Source organism: Aotus nancymaae, unplaced genomic scaffold (genome assembly GCF_030222135.1).
Source record: "Aotus nancymaae isolate 86718 unplaced genomic scaffold, 86718_ANA_hifiasm-v0.15.2.pri h1tg000108l, whole genome shotgun sequence".
NCBI classification, from domain to species: Eukaryota; Metazoa; Chordata; class Mammalia; order Primates; family Aotidae; genus Aotus; species Aotus nancymaae.
This window is the reverse complement of record NW_026988523.1, coordinates 43,192,852-43,204,894: the sequence shown is the minus strand read 5'-3', so window position 1 is coordinate 43,204,894 and position 12,043 is coordinate 43,192,852. Positions and strand designations below refer to the sequence as shown.

General features: G+C 40.6%; 1 protein-coding gene across 6 annotated transcripts in view; it reads right to left on the bottom strand.

Annotated features, from left to right (window-relative positions):
- Window positions 1–12,043, bottom strand: part of PBX1 (PBX homeobox 1) — a 329,519-nt gene that overhangs the window by 150,450 nt on the left and 167,026 nt on the right. Inside the window, exon 1 of one of the 6 annotated variants that reach the window (XM_064370619.1) lies at window positions 1,951–1,966. The exons of the other annotated variants lie outside the window; for them this stretch is intronic. The gene's annotated coding sequence lies outside the window, so the exon portion shown is untranslated. Of the gene's footprint in view, window positions 1–1,950; window positions 1,967–12,043 lie in introns of those variants that run through there. 6 annotated transcript variants of the gene reach the window in all.

Below are 12,043 nucleotides of genomic sequence, written 5' to 3'. Positions count from 1 at the left end.
TCTGAAAGCTAAATGAATATGTTTCATCTTCAAATGCTGGAAAACAATAGCAGGCAGCCAGCGATCTGTATAGAACAATGCTGGCCTAATCACTACGATTCTCTTTCCTTCTTTCTCTTTCTCTCTCAATTGCTCTCTCTTCAGCTTTGTTCCCACTATCATCAATGAGGCCTTTATACACAACTCCATGACTCTATACTCATGGAGCACACACATGTAGGCACATACCAATCTATATTTATATTAAATTTGTGAGAGCGAAAAATTCATGTTTTGTACCGGCATAATACATATAACTTAATCTCATATATAGATTATGCATATCTATGGATATTTATTTTGGCCCTCTCTAAGCAGTTAATACATTCTTACACTGCCAAGTGTGGAATGGATACTTAGATCTAAATAGTTCATTTTACAAAAGCAAGATTTTTTCAAATAATTGTGGTGATAAAAATATCAATAAGTGTATGTTATCAATGCAATATAGATGAGCAAAAACTACAGAGCACATATATCTTATGCAATATAGTGTAAATAACTGCATAATACCTAGAATCAAACAAATTAAGCATTTCCATTACATTTTAGCTGGACATGTGTATTTTTGAAACTGCATTATAAAAGCATTTGGAGTATTCTATGTTTCCCTTTTCTTCTTATCTACCCAGCTTGGAAAATAATAAGTGATAATATTATCTCTTTATTCCATAGTTCTTTACTTCAGAGATATTCCTAAAGTAATAGCAGAAAGTTAGTATATGAACATTCCCTCTCCAGACACAGTATCATCATACAAAATTTCATCTTTCCATTCCTCCCCTCTTGCATGCTGTCCAGGCACTTAAGTAAATACAACCACAAGAGAGAAAAAAATGTTCAATATATCAAACAATAATTTTTACTCATTGTAATGCTCTATTATTAATTTTATCACAGTGTATATAATTCATCACCACAGATAATTTAATGCCTTATTATCCTCAGGGTCTATACTATGTGTGACACACAACAGGCACTCCATACATGTTTGTTAAGTAAACCATTTATATCCATTTCATACATGGAGGAAAGAGTACTCAATCCATAACTTTATGAGTTAGAACTTGGTGAGTAATGGCAAGCACACTATCTGATGGCGACAGCTTGCAAAACAAAAATCACTTTCAAGGAGAAATTCAAATTGTGAATTAATTATTCAGACAAGAAATAATAGGATGTAGCTGACTAATTTAGTATTGTAGCTTTTATATTTTCTGTATTTTAAAAATGCAAATGAGTTATTCACAGAAGTTGATTCGGGTTCACTGTGTACAAGAAATGCTTCCTTCAAACCATTACTGGGAATCTGAATGTTCAGTAATATACTGCTTACAACTAAATTCTAGGAGAAAATGAGAAAGGAGATAACTCCAAAGTACATAGTAGTGGGATCCGATGTATTTGTAATGTACGTAAAGTGCGCGCCCACTGAAATCACATGCATTTGAATGTCCATTAAAATCACAATCGGCAAACATGTAATGAAAAATATAGAATGCACATACAAAATGAATCCATACTTACACAACACAGCAATATACAGTAAGTAAATATGTGCATGTATACACTAAAGCCCAACAATCCATTTGATAATTAGTCAACCAAAGAAAAAATTTAGTAGAACATTTCTGCAGATTCAGCAAACACAAAAAAGGTCTGTCTAAAAAACATATAGTTTAATTGCATAAAAGTTGTTTTCTTTTAGTCTGTTTAGTGTAAGATGTAAAATTACTTAATAAAATGTAAAAAATCTTACAATTAATTCAAATATAAAACTTAAACTTTTTGATTAAAAATTTTAAGTGGATATATGAGAAACTTAATTTCCATGTTTCCTTAGTCCCAAATTAAGGTTTCCTTTACACTTGAGCTTTATCATGTAGTCAATATGAAGACAGCCTTACTTACATGCAAACAGGTACTTCAGTAAACAGGTTTTAGTGCATAGAACAAAAACATACTGCACAGTACGCCCAGTGTTCCTTTTATGCACCAACAATGTACTGCTTGAATTTTACTATCAAAAAAGACCTTTTTGGACCTCCCTTAGAAACAGTCTGGTCCTAGGTTTTTTATGAATGGCATAAAGTCCTATCTTATCCCCAGCAGATATATCCTCCTATGTAAAAATGAAAGCGGCACAGGAAATAAGGCCCTTGTGTTCCCTTGGTGGGTTCACAGAGATGCACAGGACCCAGGGTTCCATGGTCTATCAAGCAGGAGAGACCCATGGTGTTGATGACAGCACTGCCCCTTTGTGGGATACAACAATGAGGGAGACACAAGGGCCGACATCAAGAAGTTCTCAGTCTAGTGAGTGAGTCACAAACACCCTGAGAATGATGGGATCCCTCAACAAGAACGTAGAATGAGATCCATGCAGAGCCAGTCTGAGGTCAGAACTCAACAGAAACATCAATTATTTCAGAACCTAGTAAGAAAAGATGCCCAATGGGGGAATAAGAACCACCAGAGTTACGGAGGTCCAGGAAGTAGAGCTTCTGAGAAGTCATGAAGTGTCAAACACTGCTAAGAAAGAGGCTCGATAAGATGAAGACTGAAAAACACACATCGCATTAAGCAACTGTGGAGTCCTGGTGACACTGGCTAGAAAAAAACATCAGTCAAAGATGGAGACAAAGGAAGACCAAAGTGGGCTGAGGAAGCGTAGACTCCTTTGAGAATTCAGATGACCTAAGAAAGAGAAAGACCGTATAGAGCTAAGAAAGACGGAATCCAGTCAAGGGAAGGTTTCTGTAAGTCCTGTACGTTCTCTTGATTTTCTCCCAACCAAGAGAACCTACAGGGAAGGCAACATCAAAGGGAATGATGGATAAAGATAGGAGGCCAGTATAAGGGTCACAGGCAGAAGAACCATCTTTAGCAGAAAACAGATTCTTACTGAGAAAAGAGAAAAGGCAAAAAGTACACTAGGTTGGTGCAAAAGTAATTGCAGTCTTTGTCATTAAAAGTAATGGAAAGACCTCAATTACTTTTGCACCACCTTAATAGATACATTTGAAGAAAATGTAGGGGGAGATTGAGAAAGTTCAAGATTAAAGGATTCTATTTTCTCCATGAACTAGAAGGCAACATCATCGGCTGGAAGGAGACTGATTTCAGGACTTAAGGAAAAGAGAACATTTTTAATAGTCCTAGTTTCTCCAATAAAAGTGAAAACATTAACTGGCAAAACTGAGAATCCGGATGAAGTTGGAGAACAGGTATTTGAGGTGGCACTAATCCTCATATTTGTAGAATTAGGTACACACAGTATGAGTAACCATCCCTTCATCCATTCCTTACTTCAAAAATAGACCATGTTTTAAAAAAAGAAGTTTATTTCTGCTCCAATTACCCATGGTGAATACAGCCCATACCTCAGCACCAACACGGAATGTTGGCTTCTTACCAGCTCACAAAGCCAACAGTGTAACACTAGAGGAAGAAGACAAGACTGGTTCCCACACTTGCTGGGAAAGGCTGGTGCTTTGTGCATCGATGTGCAGGTTGTCCAGGCCCCCCTCCCGGCGCCGTCCGTCCACGTGCAGGCCGTCTGGGCCCCCCTCCCGGCGCCGTCCGTCCACGTGCAGGCCGTCCGGGCCCCCCTCCCGGCGCCGTCCCTGTTCTTCTGGCTGCTCACTGTGTCGGAAAGTGCCTGGTAGTTGACGCACTACGAGGGCCCAAGCACTGACCCCTCTCACACCTTTGAACTCCTGTCCCACTGGTGATGCTGGAAGGTCAGGAAACTTCGTGGCCGCAGGGGCCCAGGCGATACATAGAGACCTGCAGAGCTCACACAGGCCGCCAAGCCCGTGCTCACTTCTGTGGCAGACTTCATAAGGCTCCGCTCTTTGACTGGCGTTGAGTTTATGTGAAAGTAATTAACAGTAATTAATCCTTAATTACAGTAATTAGCCAAGTCGCAGTAAATTAAACCACATCTGGAGCAGATGAGGGCTTCCGAATGGGAGGCAAAGAGAGGCGACAATCGGGGAGATGCTGAATTCATCTGACAGCATCTGATTAAGTCTACCTGTTGCTGGCAGCCTCATTTGCATGTTGTTTTTGTTTGCATTTCCCAGTAACCCTTTCAACGGCATTCACAGTGTGGACCTCTTGGTCCTTGCTTAAATACCAGTTAGGCAGTCCTGCTCCCACAATGTGAGGGAGTCCCTTCATATCCAGCAGGATGGTTGGGTTTGCCCAGGCTTTATTTACGTTTCCCTCCCTCCCTCCTCACAAACAAAAATATAAATAGCAGGGACCTCATCAAGTGACAGGCTGAAATCAGAGGAGAAGCCAAGAGAGGTTTTTTTTTTTTTTTGGCTGATGAAAGGAGAAGATGATATGAGACATTAATATATCTGATGGGGGTGGGGAAGCAGAGGGTAGGAAAATGGCAAAAGATGCTTGCAAAAATAGCTCAAGTGGGTCATCCTCTTATAGAGAAGTCCCTAGAGCCTACAGAGAGGGAGCCCAGCCTGCAGAAGACCTGTTGCCCATATGTCAGAAACACAGACACAAGCGTGCACATGTATGCACACACGCACACACACATAAACAGAGAAAGCAATGGCAAAAACACATTGGAGTCCTCCATTTTTCTGACTTTATTCTGATGGGCGCTACACCTCTATGAATTATGTTTTTGCACATTAAATCACAAAACACATGCACATGAAAGAAAATGTAAACACACAGTAAAATATAGTGATAAAAATAAAAGCTACCCAAAATGCCAACATCTAGAGATGGGTGATGGCAAATCTTAAAAAGAGAAAAAATATGGCAAAATATTGCAAAAGAATAATTATTCTAGTTGCTTCTTTAGCACCAAGGAGACAGAGATGATTGAGTTCTTTTGACTTTGTGTTCTGCCTCTGCTCTGGTCTTGATTAAACTTATGCAAAGCAGTAATTTTCCTGGGTTGTGAATCTTGGAGGTTGCCCTGCCAGATTGGTGAGATCCCAGTTTATTTGTGCTACCTAAAGCAAGGCGAACAGAGAGAGCCAGATACTTTTGCTTAGTTAAAAAGTAGGGTAAGAGGTGGAGTGTTGAACCTTTTCAGAGGAACGAGAGGGGCCTGGGAAAAAAGGGTAGAGGAGGGAATACATCCCTGCAAAAATCTTACACACCTAACTAATGTCATAAGGCCGAGGACGAGAAAGTAGCACTTAACAGTTTCATCCTTACCACACATAAAGTATTCCAAAGGTCCACATCTCCTACCCCTGAGGTGTGTGCTGGACAGGTCTGGCTTCTGGGTACACACCAGCATCACCAGGCCACAGAGAACAAGGCATGAGCTTCAGGTAACTGATCTGCACCAGGCTATTGCAGTCTCTTCCCCCAACAATGCCACCAACTCTGGGTCTAACAGTTGATGGCTGTATTCTTGGAATAGGGCAGAACTAATTGACAAGAAGTGGATTCACTAACTCCATGCTCTATCCAGCTGATCCACCTGCCACCCCTAACTTCCACTGCCTTCTGCTACCCTCACAGTGATTTATGGTGGCTTTCAGATGTCCTGAAGTCCTCCAGGATTTACCTCAACAGTAAGTGGCTCTGCTGTTTGCCAGGGATATAACAGAGGCAGGTTTAGAAACTCTGTTTCTAAATATTTGAAGTGGGATAAAATGGTATCAACATCATATTATTGGGAAGATTAAATGAGGCAATGAATATACGATGCTTGCCACAGTGCCTGATGCATAGGAAATATTCAATAATGTTTACTTATTTTTTTGCTTGTTATACTTATACTGAGAAGCAGTACAATGTACGAACCAAAAGCACAGACTTTTGAGTCAGACTGCCTGCCTAGGTTGATTAAATATGCCACTTACATGCTGTGTGACCTTCAGCAAGTTACCTAACCTCTCTAGGCCTCAGAAAGAGAGATCATAATTATACCTACCATATCTACTTCTTTCAAAAGGTTAAATAAATTGCCTGAAACATGTTGAGACTAGAACCAAGCATATGCCTGTAGTAAATACCAAATAAGTGCTTCCTATTAGTTATATATGTATATTTTATGTCTAGATTATGTATATATACATATTCATACAATATCTTTGAAATGTTGATATCCATATTAAAAGCATGGGTTAATTTGCATAAATATATTCTTAAATATTTTTGGACGATAAAAATAAGGAAAAAAGGAAGAAAAAAGAGCAGCACAAATATAAGCACATGGATAAATAGCAGAAGTAATTCAGTAGGCAGAATCTGAGCATTTCACAGTGAGCAGATCTATCGATAGGTTATTATTTAGGGAAAACTCACTTTTTATCAATAAAGAGGCTCAATTTGATGCAGGCAGTCTAAGATTAATTTCCTACTCACTGTAAGAATTCAGCCAGCCACATATTTTTATTTTTTACTTTATGAAACCTCTGAGATTAGTTACCAAGTATTACTGGATGCTGCCTTGAAAATTCTGCTTGAAAATGCTTGTCAACCACCTTTATTCAGATGTCCAGTAAAATGTACTGAGAAGAGATGCGGCTATTGCAAGTTGAACAGAGAAGACTACAAACGCCTAACACGATGCTGAGGAGCCTACCAGCAGTAACCCTGCAATTATCTTGTGGTTTCCTCGAAGTTACAATGAGCTGACCCACTTGGCATATCAAATTCCTCCTGACTGGTTTTGTAGTTCTCACCCATGCAGAGACACAGCTCTATGAAGAAAAATAACAGGTCATTTAAACTGAAATATGTTGCGGTGGGTGGGGAGAATCTCAGGAAAGAGATGCATCCTGCAGTTAAAAATTACTCAACCGGTGTTATCAAGTTAAAAACCAGAGGCCCTGAATAAAAATATATATATAATATATGCATTTTGGGGAAAAAACCTGTTCTTTGGCTGAGAGAGAGCTTCCCTCCTTCTGCTGAATGAAGTATGTTTAGTTAACATTAATACCCACATTTTCTGCATTTCTTCCAATTTCATTATTCTGGCCTTGTCTAAATCAAAATACATTATAATTCTGAATAATGGGCTATCTGCTGCCTGTGGGGAAATGTTATAATGATAATAAATAATTTCTGAAAATTATGAATTACTTCTGCCCTTTTGGAAAACAAGCAAATTATTCGTTTGCACAGGAGATGGGAGCACATTTGTGCAGAACCTTTCACACTTGTGGGTTTCTTGCTCACTTCTCCAAGAGGCAAGGCCCAAAACGGTTCACTTCACCAATCTCTCTCTGTCTCTTTTTTTTTAAGACAAGGTCTCCCTCTGTCACCCTGGCTGGAGTGTAGTGGCGCAATCATGGCTCACTACAGCCTTGGCCTCCCAGGCTCAAGCAATCCTTCCACCTCAGCCTCCTGACTAGCTGGAACTGTAGGCACACACCACCAAGCCTGGCTAATTTTTTTAACTGTTTTGCAGAGACAAGGTCTACTATATGGCCCAGGCTGGTCTTGAACTCCTGGACTCAAGCAATTCTCCCACTTTAGCCTCCCAAAATGATAAGATTACAAGCGTGAGCTGCCGCGCCCAGCCTGGCTCACCTCTCCTAACCGTAAGCATGCCAAATGAAGAATGAATAGGAAGGCGCCAGCTCTACTTTCCGGTCATTTGTTTCTTTTCTCACATCCTCAGCAGATGATGAAAGGAGGACACAGATATAGACAAGTCACACTAAAACATCAATGAGGGTAAGAACCTCGCATTCAGACCAGAAATAGGTAACTTTTCAGAAGTACCCCTTACAGGTTGGGAGAGGGGTGTACTGACTGCTAACCTGGAGGCGGGACAAAGACTTCTGGTGCGCAAGCAAAAAGAAGCCTTATATACCATTTACCTGTATCCAAATTCCAGCACCCGACAACGGCAAAGAGCCTCATGGCAGATGTAGCAGAGGCTGCCACTTCTCATGACAAAGGAAGTTGCCATGATTCACTTCTAGTGCATGGGGATGGTTGCCTTTTGCCCTAAATCAACTCAAGACCCCTTTCCACCATATGTGTGTGTATGTAACTCTAAATGCATCTCTTAAGACTTAAAAATAAAAAGCCACTGCTACCTGGCAAGTGGGTGAGCTAGAGAGAAGACCTACCCCAAAGAACTACAGCACTCTGCTCTAAATTATACAACTTTCTAAACTATGTGAGTTCTTTCAAACTATTAAAATCCTGGTGTAAGAATTACATTCCTGTGAATCATAATCTGATTTAGTTTTATTAATATGACACAGTGAATGGTAAATAAAACTACATAGGCACAATCCCTGTCTTCTAGAGTCTTACAATCAAAAACAACAGAATTGTAGAGATTTTCTTAGATCATAAGGCAGATATTAACGGCACATGTTAAATTAATACATAAATTAAGTAAGTTAATTACTGAATTTCATTACATGTTCATAATGAGCATGCCAAGGGGTGAGTGCAATAACTCATTCAGGAGATACTAAGGGGTCAAAATCTCCATCCCTAGTGGTGTGTAACTTAATAAAGACAAAGCTTGGTGTTGAGCTCTAGCAAAACCATAACACCATATTGCACTGCTTGAGCATCTGACCAAAATGAAGTGGTCAAAACTAGTAGCTGAGGGAACACAGAACACCAAGCAAAGACTTCTTCCTGCACTGCGGAAGCATAAGTGAGTCTCTTGGGGAAAGACGGCACTAAGACCACAGCTGAGCTCCAATTCTGCCTCTACGTGAAGGGCCTCTGACAATGCCACTTCGCCTACATGTGCCTCTGGAACCACGATGTTCCAGATGGGCATCTAGATCCCCTAGATGTGGCTGGAGAACCCTTTTTTGAAGAACTGTAGAATTGTTTCACAGTGTGAGGTATGAAGCTGCTTTTAATAGTAAAACATTATTTTGTCATTATAGGTTATAGAAAATACTTGTCTTCCTGCAAGACTTTCCAAAGACCATTTCATACTCCACAGACCTCTATTTTATATTCAATAGATGTCAAGCATAGCGCTAATTCAATGTGGTAAGTGGCCATGCTTACAATTTTATAAAATTCCCTGATGTGGCTTTAGCATGCATCTATTCTTATCCCAGATGTGACCAGGTTGTTTTGGTTAATTCATTGGTTCCAGCCGTATTTATGGCTGAATGCCACATGATTGAGTAAACTGATCACATGGCAATCTTAGCTAATCACCGTTTGCATGGCTAAAATAACTGCACTAGCAGGGTAACATCGTCTAGCTATTCAGGTGATATACAAGTAGACTCAGGAATAATCATTCTCCTGTCCCATTTTCTCTACACTAAACCCATGGCAGGGAAAGACCACAGTCTCTGTAAATTTTAATCAATGTAATCAAATCAAAAGATCCTGTTCCTGGAAGAGGCAACTGTGGGTTGACCAAAATGTTTGTAGGCAAAAAGGAAATGCTCAAGGTAAACACTGGGCACAAACTGATCATTCCACTATAGTCAGAGTGATTTCTAATTTTGTTAAAAACAGATTAAGCTCTTTTAAGGTTAAAATGGTTATATAAGAAACCATGCAGTATAATACTTTTCCAGTAAGATAACATCTAATTCACCCAGGGCAGTCAGAAACTTTTGATTGAACGCAGGAGAAGAAAATTTCAGAAGCTCTAAGGTGTTTAAATTTCATTTCCAAATCCTGGGGTCATCGAAGACTTCATTTACCAACTGAAAAATAAGCCAACCAATCCCCATCGTGGTGCCAACCACTCCAGTTGTCTCAGCAAGTCACTTCTTTATCCATCGTGGCTTTCTTGCTCAAATATGATGGATAGCTACACCTCACAGTGAGGATTCAGTCATATGAGCAAAGCGCCTTGAAGATAGGAAGCCAGACATATTATAGGAGCATAATTTTTGCCCTGAAATATATTTGGTATGGGTTGCATCAGATGTTCCTTATTTGTGCATTAGTCTGAGAATGCTAAACATGCAAGAGTTTAGGGACTCCTAGGAGCAAAACAGAACCGTGTTGTGTGTTTGTGGGTAGTCAGCCAGTTTGGCAAACCACCAGTGGCTGAAACCAGTGAGAAAGCAGAAAGGTGTTAGAGAAGCGAAGACCATGCAGGCAGAAGCAAGTTAGGAGAAGCACGCAGATGAGAGAGGAGAAGACAGCTGAGGTGCAGAACACGGTTGCATGGGAGGCCCTTGAATCCTAAGGAGGTATCTCACTGGTACAACTTCCTCCTGGCGTTTCTCAATAACTATGTGAACACACAGGCAGACAGATCAAGCCGCTATGTGAGGGACAAATAAACGTGCGAAGACCTAAAAATGTGAAGTCAGCTGAGCCTCAATTCAATCCAAACCTTTGGGGGCTTATGCATCATTAGTCTGTATCACGGCCTCCAGTCATTTGTCCCTCTAGAACAAGAACTCTCAAAGGCCTGACAAAGAAGAATGGACAATCACAGACGCTGATTTTGCCTTTTCAATCCCTGCAAGTCTACTGGATGCAGGAAGGGGGTGGGGGGTGTAAGTCGCCTGCTTAGAAGCTTAAACACTACAAAGGACTTTCTAATGAAAAGCTAACCCAGAGATTCCTCTGTTTCCTATGATACTACAGCATTCATCATTCAAAAACCAAAAAAGGGCCCACCTGTACAGGTATATCTTTAAAAAGACAATAAAGGGGTCCCAGCAGTTGTCTGCAGAGTACATTGTAAAACACCCTGCAAGTTACGTCAACAGGGGCAGTAATAAGCAGAATCCCTGCCTCTCACACCTAGAGAGGCAACAAAGATGAACACTGCGTATTTGCCTGAAGGAGGGATACAAGAAAGGAGAGGTTTAGAAGCTGCAGACCATTCCCCATTTGAATGGGGCACTTGGGTTGCCTTCCTCTCATTTTGTTGCTGCTAGAATGGGCACTAAAAATGTATTTTTCTGCAGCTATTGCAAAAAGCATCTGTAAGGAAAAATAAGATACTAGACATGAACCATATCGTTACCACTGTCCAGACACAAGCTTGTCCAACTGTGGCCTATGGGCTGCATGCAGGACGCAGACCGGCTTTGAATGCGGCCCAACACAAACTTACAAACTTTCTTAAAACATTATAAAATTGTTTTGCAATTTTTCTTTTCTTTCTTTTTTTTAAATCTTATCAGCTATTGTTAGTGTATTTTATGTGTGGTGCGAGACAATTCAGCTTCTTCCAATGTGGCCCAGGGAAGCCTGGCCAGAGGGAGTCATTTGTATTTTCTGTTTGTATGTCTGCACGTATATGAGAGAGGGAAGGAGAGAAAGAGTACTTATGGGTGAGAAACTATGGGCCTGGAAGCTCAGTAGAGTTCCTGAATGTTTGGATTTGACTTACGAGCTTTTGAACTGCAGAAGTAAAGGTTCTAATGGCACCTTCTGTGGGACCCCCATGCAACAAAGACCTGTAACCCGGTAACATATTTTCTGTTCAAACAACTTTCTTCTGGGGCCAGGGAAGGGTAAATCAAAACCAATTAAAATGCTTTTGAACTTCTAAGAAACTCATTCCAGGTTTTAGTTGAAAGAACTTTGTTTCTGGTAAGCATATATGTTCAGGTAGACCCACAGACTGCACCTAACCCGTATGCAGATTTATACTATTTGGAGATAGAAGCTGAGTTCAGTAAACACTCCCCACACTTCAGCTCCTTCCAGGCTGTGGGCTCTGGCCCTTCTTCTCATCTGCACAGTTCAAATTAATTATACACTTTAATTTCATGAATTATTAATTTGATTCTGACTCGGCAGCTTATGATTATCCAGCGCTACAGACTATACAATTCCAGCTTCATTAAAACATCACCAGCTGCCTGAGAGACAGACATTAAATAGGGGAGAGCAATAATAAAATTAAGCTTCCGGCGCACAGCAACAGTCTTCCTCAGTCGCAGGCGGTGCAGGGCTCTGCTGCTTGGCTGGCCCAGGCAGAAAGGAAAACGTCCTTTTAGACAAGCCCACGCCCCTTCTCAGAATGTGTTTCTTGGCCTTCCACCATGCACACAACCTCAGATGGTCAGATGGCACGACCGAGGGT